This window comes from Schistocerca gregaria, chromosome 8, assembly GCF_023897955.1.
Source record: "Schistocerca gregaria isolate iqSchGreg1 chromosome 8, iqSchGreg1.2, whole genome shotgun sequence".
Taxonomy (NCBI): domain Eukaryota; kingdom Metazoa; phylum Arthropoda; class Insecta; order Orthoptera; family Acrididae; genus Schistocerca; species Schistocerca gregaria.
The window spans coordinates 148,997,524-149,025,234 of NC_064927.1; positions in this window are offsets into that span (position 1 = coordinate 148,997,524).

The window sequence follows — 27,711 nt, forward strand, 5'->3', positions numbered from 1 at the left end:
CTAATTTCAAGTTGCCGCCGCTCATACCTCACCTGTCTTTCAACAACTTCTTTGCCTCTGTACTTCCGCCTCAACTGACATCTCTGCCCTTACTCTTTGCCTTCAAATATGTCTGCTTGTGTCTGTGTATGTGCAGATGGATATGTGTGTGTGTGCGAGTGTACACCTGTCCTCTTTTTCCCCCTAAGGGAAGTCTTTCCGCTCCCGGGATTAGAATGACTCTTTACCCTCTCCCTTAAAACCCACATCCTTTCATCTTTCCCTCTCCTTCCCTCTTCCCTGAAGAAGCAACCATCGGTTGCGAAAGCTAGAAATTCTGTGTGTGTGTTTGTGTGTTTTATTCTTTGTGCCTGTCTACTGGCGCTTTCCCGCTTGGTAAGTCTTGGAATCTTTGTTTTTAATATAAAAACACTTATTAGTTGTATATTGTATTAAACATAAGATAGATTGATATGAATTCAGCACAGATACAAATTTTGTAAAGATATTATATAGTTGTTAAAATGTACCCTGACAAATCCTATGTCACAAATGTGATCATTGGGATGATAATAAATAAATAAATAATATAATTAAATTGCTAGAACAGAACTAACATTATTATATGATAACTGACTGGCTTATTTATTTGTCAATCAGTTCTGTTGCTAGAGACCTGCACGATTTGGTTGTGTAGATTTTTATTACTTGAATCCAATTAGCTACATTGATAGCCAAAAGTGCATAGCTTTTGTGTTATTCATTTGCTGAAACACTTAGCTATCAGTAATAATTATTCTGTTTCACTGACACACAGTCACATGTATAATGTTGTTCCAAGTAAATATTAATTTCTATCTTGATAAGTTTATATTCATTAGGCTATGTGCCAGCAGAAATTCATATCATTTGATTCTGACCAGCAGATATTAGCAATACGTTTATTCACAGGCATCAACTGTGTAACAGACATTTCTGTTAATCTCTAATTGTGCTCTCACTAGAAATGGAGTAATAAGGGCAATGCTTTAATTCAGAGACTTCCTGATGTGTTGAGGCATGAAGTGCCTGACTGAGTCAGTGAGAAGTACCACACTAGATGGTGACATTTCATATATGGACATGATTGCAAGACAACAAAACGAGAAGAGGACCTCTGTGAGGCATTTACAAAACACTTGTGTATTAAAAGAAATAGAAATAACCAGAGACTGTGGCCCACTCATGAAAATTGATAGCAGATTGTATTACTTATTAAAAAGTGCTGGATAACAAACAGCGACATGTGTACATAGATTAATTTTATTACACAATTTCATTAGTGGTCCTTACTGACTGCAGTTATCATACTTGTGTCAGTTAGTTTGTAGAGTAATTACACATCACTCTTCAATTACTGAATTTGTTTTACATAATATAGAGTGAAAAGATTTCTTTTTGAACCATCACATTAATATGTGCTTATCACCATTCTTAATACATATAACTTTTGACCGCATTTTCAGAAAACTGTCATGAGCAGGTAGTTTGAAAGCCCACACAAAATAGATATATTTTAGGCTTTGTAGCTACAAACAGGCCTGGTGTAATTGACTATGCCATTACAGGGACATGGATTAGTGGTCACTAATCCATGTCCCTGTAATGAATGGCATGTGACTTTGGTTATAAAAGTTAATAAATCAACCAAGAATTCTGGCAGAGTATATCTGCTGGAAAGAGCAGACAGACAGTTATTAACATCCCACTTAGACAATGAATTGATGTCATTTAATTTCAGTATGATGGACATAGAGGAATTATGGGAAAAAGTTTAGACAGACTGTAAGACATACTATGCAGAAGTACACGCTGAGTGTACCATCATCTTACCTTAGCAACAGATCTTGCCGGGAACCCAAGAAAATTCTGGTCCTATGTAAAATCACTATGGCTTCTATCCAGCCACTTGTTGGCCAATTGGTGTGGCAGTAGAAGATAGCAAAAGGTCACACCAAAGTTTAAAGTTTCACATTTAAAAAAATTGTTCATGCAGGAGAATTGTACAAACATATCATCATTTGATCATCACACAGACTTCCATATGGAGGACATAGGAATAAGCATCCTTGGTATAGAGAACCAACTGAAAGAGTTGAAGGCAAGTAAGTCACCTGGTCCAGATGGAATCCCAGTTTAGTTCTAGAAAGAGTACTATACAGCTCTGACCCCTTTCTTAGCTTGGATTTATTGTGAACCTCTCATCCAGTGCCAAGTCATAAATGAAAGGAAAAAGCACAGGTGACTCCTTTGTACAAAAAACATAAAATCACAGACCTTCAATATTACACACCAATATCTTTAAAACTGGTTTCCTGCAAGATAACATATTCTCAGTTTGAATAGAATAAATTTCCATGAGAGGGAAAAGCTTCTGTCCACAAATCAGCACAGTTTTAGAAAGCATAAGTCATGTGCATTCAGTCTGCACTTTTCTCACATGAGATCCTGCAAACCATGGCTGAAGGGCAACAGGCAGATTCTATATTCCTAGATTTCCCTAAAGTGTTTGACATGGTGCCACACTGCCAACTGTTCACAGAGGTACAAGCATTATGTTCCCAGGTACGTGAGTAGCTTGGAAGATTTCTTACATAACAGAACCCAGTATATTGCCCTCGACAGTGAGTGTGCATCAGAGACAAGGACATCGTCATGAGTACCCCAGGGAAGTGTGATAGGACTGCTGTTATTTTCTGTGTATATAAATGATCCAGTGGACAGAGCAAGCAGCAATCTGTGGCTGTTTGCTGATGATGTAGATGTGTATATGAATGTGTCATCATTGAGTGACTGTAGGAGGATATGGATGATTTGGTGTGATGAATGGCAGCTAGCCCTAAATGTAGGAAAATGTACGTTAATGCAAATGGGTAGGAAAAACAATCCCTTAATGTTTGAGTACAGTATTGATAGTGTGCTGCTTGAAACAGTCACATTGATTAAATATCTAGGTGCAATGTTGCAAAGCAATGTGAAATTGAATGAAACCTTAAGGTTTGTAGTAGGGAAGGCAAATGATTAACTTCCGTTTGTTGTAAAAATTTTAGCAAAGCGTGGGTCATCTATAAAGGAGACTGTATATAGGACACTAGTCTACCCTACTGTTGATTACTGTTTGATTGTTTGGGACCCGCACCAGATCAGATTAAAGGAAGACATTGAAGCAATTCAGAGGCAGGCTGCCAGATCTGTAACCAGTGCATACGAACAACATGCAAGTACTACAGAGATGCTTAAGGAACACAAATTGGCATCACTAGAGGCAAGGCAATGTTATTTCATGGAACACTGTTGAGAAAATTTAGAGAACTGGCATCTGCAGCTGGCTGCAGAATGATTCTACTGCTGCCAACAGACATTTCACATAAGGACCATGAAGATAAGATTAGAGAGATTTAAGGGTCGTATGGGGGCATGCAGACAGTCATTATTCCCTCACTCTGTTTGCGAGTGGAACAGGGAAGGAAATGACTAGTATTGGTACATGTTACCCTCTGATGTGCACCATACAGTGGCTGGCAGCCTATATATGTAGACAAGGATGTAGAATTAGTTTATTTGTCATCACTATTTTGTCACATACCCAAAATACATTAAATTTGCTGTTTCTAACAGATGTCCCATTTTTGCTCCACATATGGCCTGGCAGAGTCTCGTGCATAAGTCTGCAGTGTGATACACTGAGGGCAACGAGGTGTATGTAATGTAGGAGTACAAGGCAACATGTTCAGATTACCTTGGTACAATGTGAACCATAAATTATGTCACTCCATATTGTTATTGTATACATACATTACAGTGATTTATATATGAATGTCACTCATACAAAACAAACATTTTGCAGTATAGTCAGCTGATTTTCATTGTAAATTTGGTATGTACTCTTATCAGAATTAGAGTGTAAACTGCTACAAACCTTATGACTTCCTAAATATTCAGGCAGAAAAGCTGTAATAATTAATTTTGAAGCATTTAATGCACTATTATGGAAAATGTATTAGGAATGTCAGATGATATAATTTAAAAGTAATAAACATTTCAATGTAATGCACTGTTTACTCAACTAGAACTGTGTGTTTGTGAGAGGTAATCTGCATAAACGAGCAAAACTATTACTCCATACAAAAATGGGTCAATACAAATTCGTTAATGAACCATTCAGATCTATGAAACTGTAATTGTAATTCATGGAAATGTAAACAATCAACTACATGTGTATTCAGTTTTCATTAATGTCAGTTACATTATGCCCATGTAGAAGCCACGGTATACCGGTGTTGGATCAGTTTTTGTGATATCAACTGTGTACATGTCTTTGTCACAGTTTCAATGCTGTAATAAATAGTTTTAAGTCCAACTGAGGTGTATCGACTAAATTATTTAGTAATTAGAATGCTGCAAATATGTCCTAATATTGCAAACACTGAATCACAAGCATGTTTACCTGGGAAAGCTGTTACCTTGCTGAACTGCACACCCACACACTGAACTGCAGATTTTACTCATAAGTTGAGTATTGAATTGTTCTCATAGCAAGAACTCAGTGAGGTGGCGCAGTGGTTAGCATACTGGACTTACATGTGGGAAGACGATGGATCAAATCCACATTTGGTCACCCAGATTTCGCCTAATCGTTCCAGGCCTTGGTTCCTTTGAAAAGATGTGGTCGATTCCCTTCCCCAGCCTTGTCACAATCCAAGTTTGTGTGCTGTCTCTAATGACATTGATGCTGATGGTACATTAAACCCAATCTTCCTTCCTTCCCATAGCAAGATTGGCAAATTCAAACATGGATACAGTATTTCTTGACTTTTTACCAGACCAACGATAGTATCAAAAGTGCAACTGCCTTATCATTTGTGACTGGACTGAGGATATTTTGGTATGGAGACAAGAGCATCTTACCTTTAGTAGAGAGTTATTGACAAAAGCAGTAAGTAACTTAGGCATGCAACAGCGAATCTTGTTGGAATCCTTACTGCTCTTTTTGACTTGCAGACAGTATCAACAGCAATCTTAGACTGTTCATAGATGATACAGTTGTCTACAAAAAACTATTATCAGAAGAAATCTGCAGAAATATTAAGTCAAATATTGATAAGATTTCAAAGTGTTGCAAAGGTTGGCAGCTCTTTTTAAATGTTCAGAAACTTAAAATTATGCACTCCACGAAATAAAACATGTAATATGCTCTGACAGCAGATGAATCGCAATCAGAATCAATCAACTCAAACAAATACCTGGGTGTAACAATTTCGATTGGCAGGAATATGAAATGAAACAATGGCATAAGCTCAGTAGCAGGTAGGGCAGGTGGTAGACTTTGGTTCATTGTCAGGATCCTGAGAAAACACAGTTAGCCTGTAATGAAAACTGTGTTTCTCATCTCAGAAAGTGTGCAAGACCTGTACCATATAGGACTGACAGGGGATGCTGAATATATATGAAGAATTGTGGCACAAATGGTACAGCATCTATGGAGGAATTTAAGCAGCCACTCTTCTCATACTCCATATATCACTTTTTTATTATTTTTTTTATTTAATTTTTTTATTTTTTTGTTGTCAGTCTACTGACTGGTTTGATGCAGCCCACCACAAATTCCTTTCCTGTGCTAACCTCTTCATCTCAGAGTAGCACTTGCAACCTACGTCCTCCATTATTTGCTTGACGTATTCCAATCTCTGTCTTCCTCTACAGTTTTTGCCCTCTACAGCTCCCTCTAGTACCATGGAAGTCAATCCCTCATGTCTTAGCAGATGTCCTATCATCCTGTCCCTTCTCCTTATCAGTGTTTTCCACATATTCCTATCCTCTCCGATTCTGCGTAGAACCTCCTCATTCCTTACCTTATCAGTCCACCTAATTTTCAATATTCATCTATACCTCCCCCTTGGCAGTCCCCTCGTGGATATCCAAATCGGGGACTAATCCGGAATCTTTTGCCAATGGAGAGATCATCATGACACTTCTTCAACTACAGGCCACATGTCCTGTGGATACACGTTACGTGTCTTTAATGCAGTGGTTTCCATTGCCTTCTGCATCCTCATGTCGTTGATGATTGCTGATTCTTCTGCCTTTAGGAGCAATTTCCCACCCCTAGGACAAGAGAGTGCCCTGAACCTCTACCCACTCCTCCGCCCTCTTTGACAAGGCCGTTGGCAGAATGAGGCTGACTTCTTATGCCGGAAGTCTTCGGCCGCCAATGCTGAATATTTATCAAAATTTAGGCAGTGGCGGGGATCGAACCAGGGACTGAAGACATTTCGATTATGAATCAAAGACACTACCCCTAGACCATGGGTACACAAGTATAACCGGAATGATAAAAATTCCTAAGTACCCTCCATTGTCCCCTTCAGAGTGGTTTGCAGAATACGTTTGTAGATTTGACTGTAGATACAATGAAACAATGGAAAATCCAGGATGGAATGGAACAATATTCTCACACACACACACACACACACACACACACACACACACACACACACACACACAATCATGCAAATGCAACTCACACACGACTGCAGTCTCAGGCAACTGAAACCACACTGTGAGTAGCGGCACCAGTGCATGATAAGAGGGGGCCTAGGTGGGGAAAGGAGGAAGCTGGGGGGGGGGGAGAAGGGGGGCGAGGGATAGTATGGTGGGGATGGCAGACAATGAAGTGCTTCAGGTTGGGTGGCAGGCAAGGGAGAGGTGGGGAGGGAGAAGGGAGAAGTAACAAAAAAGGAGAGACACAGAAAGAAATAGGGGAAAATGAATAAAAAAATATATAAATAAATAAAATAAATAGAAAAATAAATAGAAATTATGGAGAAAAAAGAGACTGGGTGTGGCTGTGGAATGACGGCTGTGTAGTGCTGGAATGGGAGCAGGGAAGGGGCTGGATGGGTGAGGACAGTGAATAACGAAGGTTGAGGCCAGAAGGGTTACAGGAATGTAGCACTTTGAGGAGTGAACTGAGTTGTGATTCAGCCCCACTGCCCCCAAACCACCCCTCTTAACCTCAGACCTTGCCGCCATCATTCCCCAAATCCCTCAAAATGCAGACTGACCTTACATTCACAGAATGAACCACAGTCCACCATCTAAAAACTGATCCGGACATTATAATCCTACCCGAGCACAAAGGCTCCATCACTGTTGTTCTAAATCACAAGGATTACCTGGCAGAAGGACTTCGCCAGCTGTCAGATACTTCCACATACAAACCTAGCCACAGTGACCCCATTCCAGTAATCCAGCAGGATCTCCAGTCACTACTCAAATCCTTAGGCCCACCCCAGAACCTCTCCCTTTAATCCATCTCTCTACTCACTCCTACCACTCCCCGCACTCCTGCCGTCTATATGCTTCCTAAAGTCCATAATCATAACCCCCCCCCCCCAGGACGCCCCATTATGGCAAGTTACTGTGCCCCCACTGAAAGTATCTCTGCTCTTGTAGACCAACACCTTCAACCTATTACCCAGAACCTACCCTCCTATATAAAAGATACCAAACATTTCAATAACTAATGGAAAATCTCATATAAAGATGTGAAACAAATACTAACAAAGAGATAGATGGGCTGGCCAGTACTTACCTCAGCTCAGTACAGCCAATAGATACACAAAAAAAAACCAAAAATTTACGTTCCTAGCTTTCAGAATAAATGTTCCTTCATCAAGGAGGAGAGAGGGGAAAGAAAGGGAAGAAGGGAAAGTAGATTTAGTTACTCACAACCCAGGTTATGAAGCAACAGGGAAAGGAAAACAGGGAGGGTAGCAAGGATGGAGGCATGGGTGTCAGAGGGAAACCATAGATATTGTACTGTAAGTACTGTGCCAGCTTCAGACCAAAGAGGATGCATACAGAAGTAAAGAGGTATATAGTATAAAGATGTAGGATGAAAAGATGCATGAATGGCTAAAGAGGAAAGGGAAAGAGGAGAAGACTGAAGAGTAAATGGGAGTGAGGTTGTTTAACGTAGGTTCAGTCCAGGGGGATGGCGGGATGAAAGGATGTGTTGGAGTGCAAGTTCCCATCTCCGCAGTTCAGAGGGACTGGTGTTGTGTGGGAGAAGCCAAATGGCATATACAGTGTAGCAGGTTCCTAGGTCCCTAGAATTATGCTGGAGGGCATGCTCCGCTACTGGGTATTGGACGTCTCCTAGGCGGACAGTTTGTCTGTGTCCGTTCATGCGCTCAGCCAGTTTAGTTGTTGATAACATTTATTCCAAAAGCTAGGAACATAAATTTTCGGTTGTTTTTTGTGAATCTATCGGCTGTACTGAGTTGAGGTAAGTACTGGCCAGCCCCTCTATCTCTTTGTTAGCATTTATACCAAACATTTCCTCCAGCGACTTTCCACAGTTCCTATCCCTTTACCACACAGTGCCCCACTCATCGCTATTGATGCCACCTCCCTGTACACTAACATTCGTGATGCCCATGGCCTTACCGCTATTGAACACTACCTTTCCCAATGCCCAACAACTTCCTTCCTAGTCACCATGACCAACTATATCCTCACCCACAATTACTTCTCCTTCAAAGGCATTACTACAAACAAATCCGGGGTACAGCTATGGGAACCCACATGGCACCATTGCACGCCAACCTATTCATGGGCCATCTAGAGGAATGCTTCCAAAACACCCAGAATCCTAAACCCCTCACCTGGTTCAGATTCATTGATGACATCTTTGCTACCTGGATTGAAGGTGAGGACACCCTACCCATATTCCTGCAGAACCTCACAAAAAAATGGAAATGAGCTTATGCAACAGTGGCTGCAGGCCCCTATCCAGGAAAGTTTGGCTGCCAAGAGCAAGTCTTATTTCATTCGATGCCACAATGGCCGACTTGTGTGCCAGTGATGAGGATGAAACCATGATGAGGACAACACAACACCCAGTCCCCAAGCACAGAAAATCTCCATCCCGAACAGGAATCAAACCTGGGTATGCTTGCATGGGATGCGAGCACGTTACCATCCAGCTAAGCAGGACCTCAACAGCTTCTCCCCCATTTACTTAACCTGGTCCTAATCAAGCCAACAAGGTACCTTCCTAGATGTTGTCCGCCACCTCGAAGATGTCTATGTCAGTACCTCCATCCATATCAAACCTACTAACCACCAGCAACACCTCTACTTCAATAGCTGCCACCCATTCCATACCAAGAAGTCCTTTCCATACACCCTAGCCACCCCGGGTTGTTGCATCTGCAGTGATGAGCAGTCCCTCTCGAAATATGCAGAGCGTCTCACTTAAGCCTTCACTGACTGTAATTATCCTCCCAACTTCATACAAAAACAAATTTCCTGTGCCTTATCTTTCCAGTCTCCCAAAACCTCCCAAAGCCCCACCATGCGGCCACAGAGGAGCATTCTCCTCATAACTCAGTACCACCCAGGACTGGAGCAACTGAATTAAATTCTCCACCAGGATTTCGATTACCTCTCATTGCGCCTTGGCAGTTTTGCATGTAGCCGTCTAATTGCACAGTTAGTCTTCCTTACTTTTTTCAATTCTTCTTTACGAGCCCGCCAATCGGGACTGTTTCTTCTTTTGTCGGTGGAGGTCCGAAATGCCACTCAGCTACTCTGATTCCATGTTCTTCTGCATATCCTATTACTTTCAATTTAAAGCCCGCGTCATAAGTAAGCTTTCATCTCTTTCCATTACGAAATCAGCTACTAACAAAAGTATTCTACTTTCACCGATAAACTAATCACTTTCAATTAGAGTTCACTGGCAGCATAGACTGCAATAACGCGTCATACACTAGACAATGTTCTGGGCTTGTACGGCACGGCTGGAGGCAGGCAGTGTTTGCAAGCTTGTGAATCTGCGCAACTCATGTTCGTCGCATCGGTGCGCTGCTGCTGCCAGTAGAGCACAATATTGCCAAATAAACAGATTCCCCGCGGCATCGAATATATGTTCGCATAATACGGTGTGTTTTTGTGTTCTGTGACGTGCACAATTTCATATTTCTGAACGTTTAAAGCATGTTGGAACAGCTTTGACACCTTAAAGATCTGCCTGAATTTCTGAGCAGCTTTTTCAGACGATACTTTACTATGGTTCACTGTAACATTTACAGTTACTACACTCCTGGAAATGGAAAAAAGAACACATTGACACCGGTGTGTCAGACCCACCATACTTGCTCCGGACACTGCGAGAGGGCTGTACAAGCAATGATCACACGCACGGCACAGCGGACACACCAGGAACCGCGGTGTTGGCCGTCGAATGGCGGTAGCTGCTGAGCATTTGTGCACCGCCGCCGTCAGTGTCAGCCAGTTTGCCGTGGCATACGGAGATTCATCGCAGTCTTTAACACTGGTAGCATGCCGCAACAGCGTGGACGTGAACCGTATGTGCAGTTGACGGATTTTGAGCGAGGGCGTATAGTGGGCATGCGGGAGGCCGGGTGGACGTACCGCCGAATTGCTCAACACGTGGGGCGTGAGGTCTCCACAGTACATGGCTGTTGTCGCCAGTGGTCGGCGGAAGGTGCACGTGCCCGTCGACCTGGGACCGGACCGCAGCGACGCACGGATGCACGCCAAGACCGTAGGATCCTACGCAGTGCCGTAGTGGACCGCACCGCCACTTCCCAGAAAATTAGGGACACTGTTGCTCGTGGGGTATCGGCGAGGACCATTCGCAACCGTCTCCATGAAGCTGGGCTACGGTCCCGCACACCGTTAGGCCGTCTTCCGCTCACGCCCCAACATCGTGCAGCCCGCCTCCAGTGGTGTCGCGACAGGCGTGAATGGAGGGACGAATGGAGACGTGTCGTCTTCAGCGATGAGAGTCGCTTCTGCCTTGGTGCCAATGATGGTCGTATGCGTGTTTGGCACCGTGCAGGTGAGCGCCACAATCAGGATGCATACGACCGAGGCACACATGGCCAACACCCGGCATCATGGTGTGGGGAGCGATCTCCTACACTGGCCGTACACCTCAGGTGATCGTCGAGGGGACACTGAATAGTGCACGGTACATCCAAACCGTCATCGAACCCATCGTTCTACCATCCCTAGACCGGCAAGGGAACTTGCTGTTCCAACAGGACAATGCACTTCCGCATGTATCCCGTGCCACCCAACATGCTCTAGAAGATGTAAGTCAACTACCCTGGCCAGCAAGATCTCCGGATCTGTCCCCCATTGAGCATGTTTGGGACTGGATGAAGCGTCGTCTCACGCGGTCTGCACGTCCAGCACGAACGCTGGTCCAACTGAGGCGCCAGGTGGAAATGGCATGGCAAGCCGTTCCACAGAACTACATCCAGCATCTCTACGATCGTCTCCATGGGAGAATAGCAGCCTGCATTGCTGCGAAAGGTGGATATACACCGTACTAGTGCCGACATTGTGCATGCTCTGTTGCCTGTGTCTATGTGCCTGTGGTTCTGTCAGTGTGATCATGTGATGTATCTGACCCCAGGAATGTGTCAATAAAGTTTCCCCTTCCTGGGACAATGAATTCACGGTGTTCTTATTTCAATTTCCAGGAGTGTATTAATATTGTCTGGCAGGCCATTAACACATAACATTAACAGCACTGGTCCAACCACACTTCCATGAGGCATGTCTGAAGCAGTCCTATAGATAATACTTCGATATATCGATATTTTTACCAAAAATACTCTCTGAAGCAAGCATAAATAGCACAAAGGAAAAACCCGATTGCACTTGTGGCGGGGGGTTAATGAAATAACGACTAGTGCGCTAATTCTTCACATCGTCATTGTTCATTTGCTGCAACTGAGAAACAAAAATCTAAACGGCAAGACTGGTCTTTGGAATGGGCGGAGACGTGTGAGGAGAAATGCTGACGTAATCGGCGCTCGGTGCAACCAACATAAGCTGCTCTATCGCTGGAGTTTGCAGAAATGAGACAACAGAACGGTCGACATGACAAATCCGATATGTGGCGAAACCAAACGACGGACTCATTGGACAATTTTTATTGTGCCACTTACCTGCAGTTACCATTATCAGCAAAATGGTTGTCGCGAAGTGTGAATATGCATCGCTTTCTCTTCAATTCTTGCCCTGACTGGGATAAGCAGGCTGCTGGCTTATTAACGTACAGAATATCTAACAATAAATCAATACTTAATTTTACAACTTTAAAACTGGGAGTATATTTATAATGTAGAGCAGAAACTTTCTTAGCCAGTACGTCGATGCTTTTTCTGTCGATACATCGATAACACTTTTCAATATACCGCTGTCCGATTGTGGCAACTTTTTAAATATCGGTCCCCGATATTTTTGACAGTGTCAACAGTCTTAGTCTGAAGCAAGGGCGCCCATACGAAAGTTCGTAGGGTGAGGGAGCACAAAGACCAAGGCGGCCAACACTACTGGATTTTGCAGGGCCGTCCCGCGATGATACTTATAATCCCGCTTGGAAGAATTAACAAAAAAGTGCCGCAAAACGCCTAACACTCGCGCATTCCGGTAACTTTCACATTCCACCAATCACATATTACTTCCATACGTCATAGGAAGTATCAGTCAACTTACCAACACAGAATTTCTGTGGGGTTATGTGCAGTAGCATTCGTTGTCAAGTGCAAATCAAAGAGAAAGAAATGTAGCACAAGAATATTATGTATGAGTGCAGAGTCTCGCGGCGGTAACATTGAATAAAATGTTCTCGGGTTTCCAACCGCGTCAATTGCTTAAAACTACACGAGCTTTCGTCCAAGCACTCCTTGGCCATTGTCAAGTGGTATGACTGCCAGTGGGCTGTTGGTGCGCCCTTATACTGGGTGTTACAAAAAGGTACGGCCTAACTTTCAGGAAACATTCCTCACACACAAAGAAAGAAAAGATGTTATGTAGACATGTGTCCGGAAACGCTTACTTTCCATGTTAGAGCTCATTTCACATTAATCATGGAATGGAAACACACAGCAACAGAACGTACCAGCGTGACTTCAAACACATTGTTACAGGAAATGTCCAAAATGTCCTCGGTTAGCGAGGATACATGCATCCACCCTCCGTCGCATGGAATCCCTGATGCGCTGATGCAGCCCTGGAGAACAGCGTATTGTATCACAGCCGTCCACAATACGAGCAAGAAGAGCCTCTACATTTGGTGCCGGGGTTGCGTAGACAAGAGTTTTTAAATGCCCACATAAATGAAAGTCAAGAGGGTTGATGTCGGGAGAGCGTGGAGGCCATGGAATTGGTCCGCCTCTACCAACCCATCGGTCACCGAATCTGTTGTTGAGAGCGTACGAACACTTCGACTGAAATGTGCAGGAGCTCCATCGTGCATGAACCACATGTTGTGTCGTACTTGAAAAGGCACATGTTCTAGCAGCACAGGTAGAGTATCCCGTATGAATTCATGGTAACGTGCTCCATTGAGCGTAGGTGGAAGAATATGGGGCCCAATCGAGACTTCACCAACAATGTCTGCCCAAACGTTTACAGAAAATCTGTGTTGATGACGTGATTGCACAATTGCGTGCGGATTCTCGTCAGCCCACACATATTGATTGTGAAAATTTGCAATTTGTTCACGTTGGAATGAAGCCTCATGCGTAAAGAGAACATTTGCACGGAAATGAGGATTGACACATTGTTGGATGAATCATTCGCGGAAGTGTACCCGTGGAGGCCAATCAGCTGCTGATAGTGCCTGCACACGCTGTACATGGTACGGTAACAACTGGTTCTCCCGTAGCACTCTCCATACAGTGACGTGGTCAACGTTACCTTGTACAGGAGCAACTTCTCTGACGCAACCGTCAACTGCACGAAGAATTGCCTCGTCCGTTGCAGGTGTCCTCGTCGTTCTAGGTCTTCCCCAGTCGCGAGTCATAGGCTGGAATGTTCCGTGTTCCCTAAGTCGCCGATCAATTGCTTCGAACGTCTTCCTGACGGGACACCTTCGTTCTGGAGATCTGTCGCCACGGCTATTGCCCCGTGCTAATCCTTACATCAAATGGGCATCTGCCAACTTCGCATTTGTAAACATTGCATTGGCTGCGAAACCACGTTCGTGATGAACACTAACCTGTTGATGCTACGTACTGATGTGCTTGATGCTAGTACTGTAGAGCAATGAGTCACATGTCAACACAAGCACCGAAGTCAACATTACTTTCCTTCAATTGGGCCAACTGGCGGTGAATCGAGGAAGTACAGTACATACTGACGAAACTAAAATGCGCTCTAACATGGAAATTAAGCGTTTCCGAACACAAGTCCACATAACATCTCTTCTTTATTTGTGTGTGAGGAATGTTTCCCGAAAGTTTGGCCGTACCTTTTTGTAACACCCTGTATACGCTAGCTGCCGGCTGTGACGTCACTGGTGCCCGTGACATTGCCATATATGGTATGTTTTGAGTCGGCGTTCGATGTGCCCTCTTCAACGGCGCGACCGCTGGATCCCACGCACGATAACCTGCCCCATGAACTCAGCCACCTACACAAGATTTTCAGGAATAACGGCTACGGCACCCATCAAGTGAAAGAAGTGATTTCTTGGAAATATCAGAATGACACCACCGACGAAAAGAAACTTGCTTTGCTGCCATTCTGTGGCTCTGTGTCGGGCAAGATAAGCCACCTGTTGAAAAGACACAAGATCAAATCAATCTTCAGGCCTCCAACGAAAATCCGTCAATTACTGAGACCTTTTAAAGACGCAGTTAGCTGAGCATGCGTTAGAAAACGGTCACCACATAAAATTTGACGATACCTCTGTCGTGGCTCGCACTGACGGCTTCTGGGGCAATTTGATAAAGGAAGCTATTGAAATAAAAATTACCGCAAACACCCTGAATAGAGACGGTGGCTTGCAGCTCAGCGCTGCGTGGGATCTAGCAATCGCGCGGTTGAAGAGGGAGCATCGAACGACGACTCAAAACATGCCCATATATGACAATGTCACGGGCAGCAGTGACGTCACAGCCGGCAGCTAGCGTATATAAGGGCGCACCAACAGCCCAGTGGCAGTCATACCACTTGATAGTGCCCAAGGAGTGCTTGGCTGAAAGCTCGTGTAGTTTTAAGCAATTGACGCGGTTGGAAACCCGAGAACATTTTATTCGAGAATATTATGTGGTGCTACAGACGAATGTTGAAAATTAGGTGGACTGATAAGGTTCGATTCGCTGATGACATTGCTATCCTGAGTGAAAGTGAAGAAGAATTAAATGATCTGCTGAACGGAATGAACAGTCTAATGAGTACACAGTATGGTTTGAGAGTAAATCGGAGAAAGACGAAGGTAATGAGAAGTAGTAGAAATGAGAACAGCGAGAAACTTAACATCAGGATTGATGGTCACGAAGTCAATGAAGTTAAGGAATTCTGCTACCTAGGCAGTAAAATAACCAATGACGGACGGAGCAAGGAGGACATCAAAAGCAGACTCGCTATGGCAAAAAAGGCATTTCTGGCCAAGAGAAGTCTACTAATATCAAATACTGGCCTTAATTTGAGGAAGAAATTTCTGAGGATGTACGTCTGGAGTACAGCATTGTATGGTAGTGAAACATGGACTGTGGGAAAACCGAAACAGACGAAAATAGAAGCATTTGAGATGTGGTGCTATAGACGAATGTTGAAAATTAGGTGGACTGATAAGGTAAGGAATGAGGAGATTCTACGCAGAATAGGAGACGAAAGGAATATGTGGAAAACACTGATAAGGAGAAGGGACAGGATGATAGGACATCTGCTAAGACATGAGGGAATGACTTCCATGGTACTAGAGGGAGCTCTAGAGGGCAAAAACTGTAGAGGAAGACAGAGATTGGAATACGTCAAGCAAATAATTGAGGACGTAGGTTGCAAGTGCTACCCTGAGATGAAGAGGTTAGAACAGGAAAGGAATTCGTGGCGGGCCGCATCAAATCAGTCAGTAGACTGATGACCAAAAAAGAAAAATGAAATTATGGGTAAGCTGATAAAGCGCCACCACGGCTACCGCGAAAAGTTGACCTATTAGTCTGTTACACTTGGGATTCGAGGGGGAAGTTACCTGGTTTTGCTTTCAGCGCCAACGTGAGGGAGAATATTGAATCTGGCGACAGCATGCATCGTATGCTATCGAACAAATTTCACACAGATGTAATAGACATTCTTGAAAGTGAATTATAAAGGCCTCAATCTTGAAATGTGGAGCTTATTTGTAGAAACAATATGAAATTAAGTTAAGGGCCCGGGCGGAGTGGCCGAGCGGGTCTAGGCGCTACAGTCTGGAACCGCGCGACTGCTACGGTCGCAGGTTCGAAACCTGCCTCGGGCATGGATATGTGTGATGTACTTAGGTTAGCTAGGTTTAAGTAGTTCTAAGTTCTAGGGGACTGATGACCTCAGAAGCCCCATAGTGCCCAGAGCCATTTGAACCATTTTTGAGTTAAGGGTGCTGTAATACAATTCAGTTAGCATAAGAAAAATAGTGAACACTGTTAGATCACCGTGCTTGGCACTGATCTGCAGAACAAGACCTTCGACACGAAGCGATTATTATTTGAGATTTAAATTAGTTCGCACGGAGACACGACATTTTTAAATTTTGTCTGTCTGTCTCGCCCATTTTCGTGAAGTAATCTCCTTTCTTTTACTTAGCAGCGCCACTGACTGCGAAAAAGTGAACTTGTAACTTCATGCAAGACTTGCAAAAAGAGTTTTATTTTCTACAGAAGTGTTTAACACCTTGTGGAGTACTGTGCAATATACATCGATCAGCCACAACATTACGACCACGTACCTAATACTGGTATGTCCACCTTTGGCACAGATAACAGTGGCGACACGATCACTGCAGAGAGTTAGCACAGCATCTACACACAGAAGTCACCTAATTCCCCTAAATTCCTGGGAGAGGGGTGATGAGCTCTGACGCCACGTTCAGTCACATCCCAGATGTGTTCGATGGGCTCAAATCTGGCGAGTTAGGTGACGAGCACATCAGTTATTTGAAGTCACCACTGATTTCCTCGAACCACTCCATCACACAGCTTGCCTTGTGACATGGCGCATTACCTTGTTGAAAAATGCCGTTTATGTTGCACAAATGTTTCTTGGCGTTGCGATGTTTCCGTCACTATATATTATTCAGGTGGGATGTAATAGAAAATGTAAGCATTTAATTAAAAATCATTATAGTCATAATTATTAATGTACAAATCTAAGATTTTGCATGTGTAAAGCAAAAGAGCTGTGTTTTAATGGAAAAATATGATAAAACACGCAGGATTAATATTTTGACCAAAAATTTGAATTTTTAATTTTTTGTTGTCTGTTATATAAAAATCCATAGCACAAATTCTAATCATGCAACTAATCTCAAAATTTTATTGTAGTGTCCTGCGAAGGTTGTATGTACCTAAAAAGTCGACTACCCAGAGCCTTTCTTTGTACCCAATGGTCTCAAGAGGCTGACCACAGACTGGCCTTGCTCTCCTAGCACACTGTGAGAGGCAGGTGCTGCTTCGGCTCAGAGTTATAACTGAAAGTCCGCCCCTGACATACACTCCCTAGTGTAGAAAACCCACTTTATAAAAATTCAGTTTGCATGTCACTGGTGTGAAAGGATGTAAAATACTCTTATTATTTCATCATCTTTGGAATGCCCACTCAGTCTAACTATGATACCACAACCCAAGATGGCAGACCCAGAATACTGGTGGAGTCTTTAACTCGAATTTCTCACGCGAAATGTAGATTCATTCCTTTTATACGCCTTATTTTCGAAGACGGAAGAAACCAGAGCATACACGACTTGTCACATTGCCAATGTATTGCTCCCAGTGTGAAAATTCATTAGAACACTGTAGCACAGGCTCTATTTACTCTAAGAATTCTCGTGTCCGGTAAAAAAGTCTGCTAATATCAGCTTAACACCTGCTACATAATGCATCATACGACTAGAATATTACATTCATTTTCGGCTCATGGCAGCTCACAGAATGGGTCCTTACTTCCGAACTTCCTTACGGTCGTCAAATGAATTCTCACTTACGAAGTCTGTTAAGGCAGCCACATAGCAGCACAGAGGAGTTGTAAATATCAAATTAATACTATGTATCACTTTATAAATTCGGTAATACAGCAGATTTTATTACAATGGCCATGTGTCCCTGCATAGGTGGGAGATTGAAATTTCTTTAAAGGTTTCGCCCCAACGAAAAAAAACGGCTGACTGCTGCTTCAAATCGCGAATCCTGTATCTGGTACTCTCGCCTTTACATCCACCCACCCAGTGGCAAGTCATTGCTATCAAATTGATTGACCAACTAATTAAATAGATCATGAGGGCCCCTCTACATGGCGAGTATTTTTTTTTCTTTATGCAGTCGTATTACACTCGCCATTTAACTCAAATGGGAACTCCTGGAGGGAAGGCGAAGTTCTTTTCAAGGAACACCATTGAAAAAATTTGGAGTCGACATTTGAAGGTGACTACAGGATTCTACTGCTGCTAACATATATTTTCGTGAGGACCATGAAGATAAGATATGAAAAATTAACTCTCATATGGAGGCATACAGACAGTCTCTGTTCCCTTGCTCTATTTTCGACTATTCCCTGACACACACCGGATAATGTTTTGCAAAGTATGCATACAGATGTAGATGCGATTTTAGTCTATCTATTAAAATATCTATTCAGATATCAGTCCATCAGTTTATGGCCACACAAAACTCATGAAAGAATGTTGTCACTCAGGTACCAAGAAAACAAAATACAGAACTTCTGTTGCTGATTGTCCATCAGTAGAAACCTTCATATTAGCCTCTAATTTTCCCATTGCAGTCACTTCGCAAGACAGATGTGAGAGGTTGTAATATGTTTGCCCACAGTACTTAGATGGAGTGATATAGAGCTCACTTATCAACTCTCCTTCTGTTACAGTATTGCTAACCCTCCATATTCTCAGGAATATTCCGTCTCTGATATATAGCAATTGTATCCACCAGATTTTGACAAGTAAAAGGTTCCCCCGCCCCTAAGTCATAGATTCCTCCTAGGTCTGTAGAAGTTCCACCACGTTCTGACAGAACTGTTCTATTAGTTACAAGGCCGTATACTACCCCACTTGTCACTGAGCGGGTCGAGAGCTACCACAATAAGAAAAAGAGTACATCACTTTTTTCCTGCAGCCATATCGCCATGTCTGCCCTGCACTTCCTATTTATCTTTTCCTTATTAACTTCTTTCTGTGAACATTTACTATACTTCACTAATCAGTTCATAAATCAATTGAGGCATAGCCGCTAATTTTGTCACTGCAGTCACTTTACGAGACGTATATGGGAGGGAGCTACCACAATGCGAAAAATGGTACATAACGATTTTTCCTGCAGCCATATCACCATGGCTGTCCTGCTCTTCCTATTTATCTTGTTCCTATGGTAATTATACAGCCTTATTAACATCTTTCTGTGAACATGTTTCATACTTCTTTGATCAGTTCATCAATCAATTGAGGTATAGCCACTAACTTTGTAACTGCAATCACTTCACGAGACGTAGGTCTATACGGGTGGGAGTAATATGTTTACTCACAACGATTGGAAAAAGTGACAAAGAGGTCAACTCTCGTCCTCCCTTTTGTCAGAGACTTAGTTACTCTCCATATTCGCGTAAATCTTCCAGTTTACAACATTTAGTCATAGATACCCCCAGCCAGGTCATGTTGTTGTTGTTGTTGTTGTGGTCTTCAGTTCTGAGACTGATTTGATGCAGCTCTGTATGCTACTCTATCCTGTGCAAGCTTCTTCATCTCCCAGTACCTACTGCAGCCTACATCCTTCTGAATCTGCTTAGTGTCTTCATCTCTTGGGCTCCCTCTACGATTTTTACCCTCTACGCTGCCCTCCAGTACTCAATTTGTGATCCCTTGATGCCTCAGAACATGTCCTACCAACCGATCCCTTCTTCTAGTCAAGTTGTGCCACAAACTCTTCTCCCCAATTCTGTTCAATACCTCCTCATTAGTTATGTGATATACCGATCTAATCTTCAGCATTCTTCTGTAGCACCACATTTCAAAAGCTTCTATTATTTTCTTGTCAAAAATATTTATCGTCCATGTTTCACTTCCATACATGGCTACACTCCATACAAATACTTTCAGAAACGACTTCCTGACACTTAAATCTATACTCGATGTTAACAAATTTCTCTTTTTCAGAAACGCTTTCCTTGCCATTGTCAGTCTATATTTTATATCCTCTCTACTTCGACCATCCTCAGTTATTTTGCTCCCCAAATAGCAAAACTCCTTTACTACTTTAAGTGTCTCATTTCCTAATCTAATTCACGCAGCATCACTCGACTTAATTCGACTACATTCCACTATCCTCGTTTTGCTTTTGTTGATGTTCATCTTATACCCTCCTTTCAAGACACTGTCCATTCCGTTCAACTGCTCTTCCAAGTCCTTTGCTGTCTCTGACAGAATTACAATGTCATCGGCGAACCTCAAAGTTTTTATTTGTTCTTCATGGATTTTAATACCTACTCCGAACTTTTCCTTTCTTTTCGTTACTGCTTGCTCAATATACTGATTGAATAGCATCGGGGAGAGGCTACAACCCTGTCTCACTCCCTTCCCAACCACTGCTTCATTTTTATGTCCCTCGACTCTTATAACTGCCATCTGGTTTCTGTACAAATTGTAAATAGCCCTTCGCTCCCTGTATTTTACCCCTGCCACCTTCAGAATTCGAAAGAGAGTATTGCAGTCAACATTATCAAAAGCTTTCTCCAACTCTACAAATGCTAGAAATGTAGGTTTGCCTTTCCTTAATCTTTCTTCTAGGATAAGTCGTAGGGTCAGTATTGCCTCACGTGTTCCAACATTTCTACGGAATCCAAACTGATCTTCCCCGAAGTCGGCTTCCACCAGTTTTTCTATTCGTCTGTAAGGAATTCGTGTTAGTATTTTGCAGCTGTGACTTATTAAACTGATAGTTCGGTAATTTTCACATCTGTCAACATCTCCTTTCTTTGGGATTGGAATTATTATATTCTTCTTGAAGTTTGAGGGACTTTCGCCTGTGTTATAAGTCTTGCTCACTAGATGGTAGAGTTTTGTCAAGACTGGCTCTCCCAAGGATGTCAGTAGTTCTAATGGAATGTTGTCTACTCCGGGGGCCTTGTTTCGACTTAGGTCTTTTAGTGCTCTGTCAAACTCTTCACGCATTACCATATCTACCATTTCATCTTCTTCTACCTCCTCTTCCATTTCCATGATATTGTCCTCAAGAACATCGCTCCTGTATAGACCCTCTATATACTCCTTCCACCTTTCTGCTTTCCCTTCTTTGCTTAGGACTGGGATTCCACCTGAGCTCTTGATGTTCATGCAAGTGGTTCTCTTTTCTCCAAAGGTCTCTTTAATTTTCCTGTAGCCAATATCTATCTTACCCCTCGTGAGAGAAGCCTCTACATCCTTACATTTGTCCTCTAGCCATCCCTGCTTAGCCAATTTGCACTTCGTGTCGATCTCATTTTTGAGACGTTTGTATTCTTTTTTGCCTGCTTCACTTACTGCACTTTTGTATTTTCTCCTTTCATCAATTAAATTCAGTATCTCTTCTGTTACCCAAGGATTTCTACTATCCCTCGTCTTTTTACCTACTTGATCCTCTGCCCACCTTTTTGCAGTTTCTTCAGTTTTAATCTACAGTTCATAACCAGTAGATTGTAGTCAGAGTCCACATCTGCCCCTAGAAATGTCTTACAATTTAAAACCTGGTTCCTAAATCTCTCTCTTACCATTATATAATCTATCTGAAAACTTCTAGTATCTCCAGGGTTCTTCCATGTATACAACCTTCTTTCATGATTCTTGAACCAAGTGTTAGCTATGATTAAGTTATGCTCTGTGCAAAATTCTACCAGGCGACTTCCTCTTTCATTTCTTAGCCCCATTCCATATTCCCCTACTACGTTTCCTTCTCTTCCTTTTCCTACTTTCGAATTCCAATCACCCATGACTATTACATTTTCGCCACCCTTCACTACCTGAATAATTTCTTTTATCTCATCATACATTTCATCAATTGCTTCACCATCTGCGTAGCTAGTTGAGACATAAACTTGTACTACTGTAGTAGGTGTGGGCTTCGTGTCTCTCTTGGCCACAATAATGCATTCACTAGTATGTTTGTAGTAGCTTACATGCACTCCTATTTTCCTATTCATTATCAAACCTACTCTTGCATTACCCCTATTTGATTTTGTATTTATAACCCTGTATTCAGCTGACCAAAAGTCTTGTTCCTCCCGTCACCGATCTTCACTAATTCCCACTATATCTAACTTTAACCTATCCATTTCCCTTTTTAAATTTTCTAACCTACCTGCCCGATTAAGGGATTTGACATTCCATGCTCCGATCCATAGAATGTGTTTTCTTTCTCCTGATAACGACGTTCTCTTGAGTAGTCCCCGCCCTGAGATCCGAATGGGGGACTATTTTACCTCTGGAATATTTTACCCAAGAGGACGCCATCATGATTTAATCATAAAGCTGCATGCACTCGGGAAAAATTACGGCTGTAGTTTCCTCTTGCTTTCAGCCGTTCGCAGTACCAAAACAGCAAGGCCGTTTTGATTAGTGTTACAGGGCCAGATCAGTCAATCATCCAAACTGTTGCGCCTGCAACCACTGAAAAGGCTGCTGCTCCTCTTCAGGAACGACGTCCGGCCTCTCGACAGATACCCCTCCGTTGTGGTTGCACCTACGGTACGGCTATCTGTGTCGTTGAGGCACACAAGCCTCCCCAACAACAGCAAGGTCCATGGTTCATGGTCATAGGCCATTGTTAATTCTCTCTAAATCCCATCACGTTGTGACAGCACTGCTCCATTAGTCAGAAGTCTGTCTTGTGCTCTACCCATAGCCCGCTGTCTAGAGAGATGTCATAATGAGAAAAAATAGCACACAAAAGTTAAGGGAAAAATTCACCACCATGGGGACGCTCGCATCCAGATATGTTTTGCGATTGGTTCTGCTTATAGTGATTTGTAGTCATTCACGTAATATAACAGTAGCAGGTCTCTTCAGCTGTTTTAGCTTCAATAATTACATTTATCTACATTTAGCTTCAACGCCCACCAATCTTCAGTCCTTGGCAAATCGTTATAGCTTACCGATGTTACATCTAAATACGTATTCTGCAAATCACTGCGTGTTGTGGACTATGTTGTAGCAATATTACCGACCTCTTCGTTCTTTTTCCAGCAGTAAGCGCAATGGTCAAGTAAAAATGAATGTTTGTATGCCTCTGTATACACCCTAGTCTCCTCCATTTTCATTATGGTGTGTAATGGTGTCAGAGTTTTCGCTGAAAGTATAATGTTTCCTGAGAAGCACACCACCCCTTTTTCAAATGGAGAATACCTACATAATACGAATCCAACAGTATCAAAAATGGCTCTGAGCACTATGGGACTTAACATCTGTGGTCATCAGTCCTGTAGAACTTAGAACTACTTAAACCGAACTAACCTAAGGACATCACACACATCCATGCCCGAGGCAGGAATCGAACCTGCTACTGTAGCGGTCGCGCGGTTCCGGTCTGAGCGCCTAGAACCGCTAGATCACCGCGGCCGGCTCCAACAGTATCACAGAGCTTCCAACACACTATCCCTCTGAATCATTTGTATATGTGCTTGACATATTCTTGTGCTTTAGCTCACTGACTTTTCAGTTCTTAGTGTTTTGATTGCGTCCCTTAAGATTCCAGCAAGTGAATCTGAACCTGACATGTGCATTCTACTTCAGCTTGCACCAGATACTTACTGCTAGGCTTTTTATGGCAGTTAACGCTTCTCATTACAGTTTACAGGTTTTCTAGTCCTATTAATATGCAATGGATTTAGTTACATTCAGGTCAACTCCACCATAGGTCTCCCCTCCTGCTTGCAGACAACTCCATCACCTACAAACACCCCACATCTGAAACAAATATACTGCAAGCAGGTCTAAGGTAAGTTTCAAAGATGAATCCAGTCACAATATGTCCAGGGCAGCGTCTGATGGTGGATTCACCAGATGTAGGTCCAAAGTAGCGAAGGTGTGGAGATTTGCCAGAGAGGAGCCTTTCCCCCTGTTGGGCTGGGGATTTCCCAGAGGGGGAAGGGGAGAGCGTTCGAAATCTTGAATAAATTAAAACTGTGCTCATTCTCTCTTTACTCCACTACTCTGAGTTTCCATTGCCACTGGATAAGTCACATAAGTTTCTTAGGGCCAGTTTAACCTCACTGTTAGGACACAGTAAAATCATTTATAGTCAAGCACTCTATTTCAAAATTTCATCTGTGTCAGTTCAGCTAAAGTTCAATTCAGATCTCATTCCTTTTGTCCACTATTCTTATTTTTACTGTGCAATGTTACATGTTCATGTGTGTACCTTCAATGTTCGCAATTTTTCTTCATCAATTTGAATACATAAATTTTCAGGGCATTTTAATACAAGCATTCTGAAAATTATTTCTTCCAAAGTTCGGTTTGTTATTTTATGCAGTATTTTTTTTTTTACTCTGTTATCTTTTGTATGCTGGAATTGCAAGAGACATACTGTGATGTCACACTTTGTGGCACTGTTCACTGCGCTGAACAATACACAGCTTCACATGAACGCTTCTTCAGTATACAGTTTTGAGTTTTCTAATTATTTTTCATAAGAGGTAACAGGAATACAGTTACACAATTTCAACTGGATTAGACGACTCACTTCATCAGAGAGCATTTATGTAAGCATGCCACTTGCACGTTTCAGTTGACAGAACTTTCACATTACAATACATAAGCACGTGAACTTTAAAAACAGGAGATCAGAATACAAAATAAAACAAGCAAAACAGTTACAGAGTAACATGGAATGTCAGAAGTTTGAATGTGGTAGGGAATCTAGAAACACTGAAAAGAGAAACGCAGAGGCTCAATGTAGATATAGCGTGGGTCAGTGAAGTGAAGCGGGAAGTAGATAAGGATTTCTGGTCATGTGAGTATAGCGTAACAAAACGGTGAAAGTGGAGTAGGAGTTGTTGAGAATAAGAAATAAGTTGGAGAGCGACCAATTCAGTGATGAGATCGTTTGCATCAGACTCGACAGCAAACCAGTATAGACGAAGATAGTTCTGGTATACACACGAACGTCACTAGCAGAACATAACGAGATGAAGAATACGAGGATACTGAAAGGATAATTCGTTGCATAAAAGGAGATGAAATGCTAATAATCATAGGGTATTGGAACGCGACTGTAGGAAAATAGTAGAAGAAAGTCCTATAGTAATGTGTCACACCACCAACAACTTTAATCTTGGCACAGTTCAGTGCACCTTTAACCCATACGGACGCAGACCCTGACTCATTGACTTTAAGACGATTCCTTGTACATAGAAGCAACGGCATTGGAGACATATAGCAGGATGAAGCACGAACTCTGTTATACACTTATCTCAAATGTACGATAAGCAATAACGTCTCGGCTGTTAAAAGTCTCCAGCCCTGCTACACTCTCCGCCTTTCCACGACGAATTAGAGCCACAGTAACACAACCATACCATGTGCACTAGCATCAGTATTAGTAAGTATAAAATTCAGTACGCACCCACAAAACACTGAAGGATCATGAAGGATAACTTGCGCACCTACTCCGCTCTTCGTAATAACAGATATATTGTCAATAGCTTTATACCCTGTAAATAGATGTGGTAGTAGGAAAAAGGAGGAAGGAAGACTAATTGCGTTCTGCAATAAATTTCAGTTGTTAATAGCAAATACACTGTTCAAAAACGAAAAGTGTATACTTGGAAAACGTCTGAAGATTCGGGAAGGATTACATCAGGGTCAGACAGAGATTCCGAAATCAGATATTGAATTGCAAGGGCTTGGGTTGTTTTGGGGGAGGAGACCAGACAGAGAGGTCATCGGTCTCATCGGATTATGGAAGGATGGGGAAGGAAGTCGGCAGTGCCCTTTGAAAGGAACCATACCGGCATTTGCCTAACCTAAATCGGGATGGCCAGACGGGGGATTGAACCGTCGTCCTCCCGAATGCGAGTCCAGTGTGCTAACCACTGCACCACCTCGCTCGGTTATTGAATTGTGAGGCACACCCAGGAACAGATATTGATTCGTATCACAATTTAGTAATGACGATGAGTAGGCTGAAGTTTAAGAAATTAGTCCAGAAGAATCATTTCGCAAAGAAGTGAGAATCTGTAGTACTGAAGAATGATGAGAATATTACAATAGGGAGTTCATTTCAAGAGCAATGGATATCTCGTGGAATGACAAACACAGGTACAAGACGGGTAACTGCGATGAAACCTTAGGTTACAGAGGAAATACTTCAGGTGATCTACAAAAGAAGGGAGCCCAAAAACATTCAGGAAAATTCAGGAACTCAGAAATTTAAATAGGATGTACAGGGAAGCTAAGGCGAAATTGCTGCAGCAAAAATGCGAAGAAATGGTCGTCAGAAAGACTGAATCAGCACACAGAGACGCCAGAACAACCTTCGGCGGAATTAAAATCAGGAGCGACACAATGCAGTCGGAATTCCTCAGTTAAGGACAGAGGAGAGAGCGAACGGGTGTGAAAGATACACCGAAGGCTTCTATGAGGGAGAGGACGTGCCTGACGACGTGATTCAGGAAGAAATGGAAGTCGATATGGGACATATGGGTGATCAAGTATTGGAGCCAGAGTTCAATAGAGCTATGAAAGACTTGCGATCCAGTAAGCAGAAGGGATAGATAACATTGCCTTGCATCTCCAAAATCACTGGAGGAAGTGGTAACCACGCTGGTTATGTAAAAGAAAGTGTGTAGAAAGAGTTTGGAGACATACCATAAAACTTCAAGAAAAATATCTTCCACATTATTCCGAAGATAGAAAGCGAAGATATGTGCGAGAAGTATCGCACTGTAAGCTTACAGTCTGATGCATCCAAGTTGCTGAGAATAATAAAATACAGAAGAACGGAAAAGAATACTGACGATCTGTTAGATTATGATCAGTTTGACCTTCGGAAAGGTATGGGTACCAGAGAGGGAATGCTGACGTTCAGATTCATAATGGAAGCAATACTGAAGAAAAATCAAAACATGTGCTTGATAGGTTCCCGGGAACTGCAAAAACCGCACAATATTTCAGTGAGACAACTGCCCGCCATCTTCACGTGCTACTGTCGGGTCGCTGAGAAACTCGCCAATTTATATGTTGGCTTTCTAGAACAGCGCAGGCGTCAGCAGGGGCATAACATGATCGAAGACCAATAGTAGACGGCGTCGAATACCAGAGCCCACTGCTGGAGAAACGGGTCGCGGTGTTAGACATTGTTAAATGGTGCAAGGCTTCCGAAATTCTGGGAAAAGTAAGAATAAGCTATAGGGAAGAACAGATAATTTACAATTTGTTCAAGGAACAAGAGGGAACAGTAAGAATGGAAGACCAAGAACGAAGTGCTCGTATTTAAACACGTGTATGAAGGGATCTACCTTTATACCCTACTGTTCAGTCTATACATCAATGAAGCAATGGCCGGCCGTTGTGGCCGTGCGGTTCTAGGCGCTTCAGACTGGAACCGCGCGACCGCTAAGGTCGCAGGTTCGAATCCTGCTCGGGCATGGATGTGTGTGATGTCCTTAGGTTAGTTAGCTTTAAGTAGT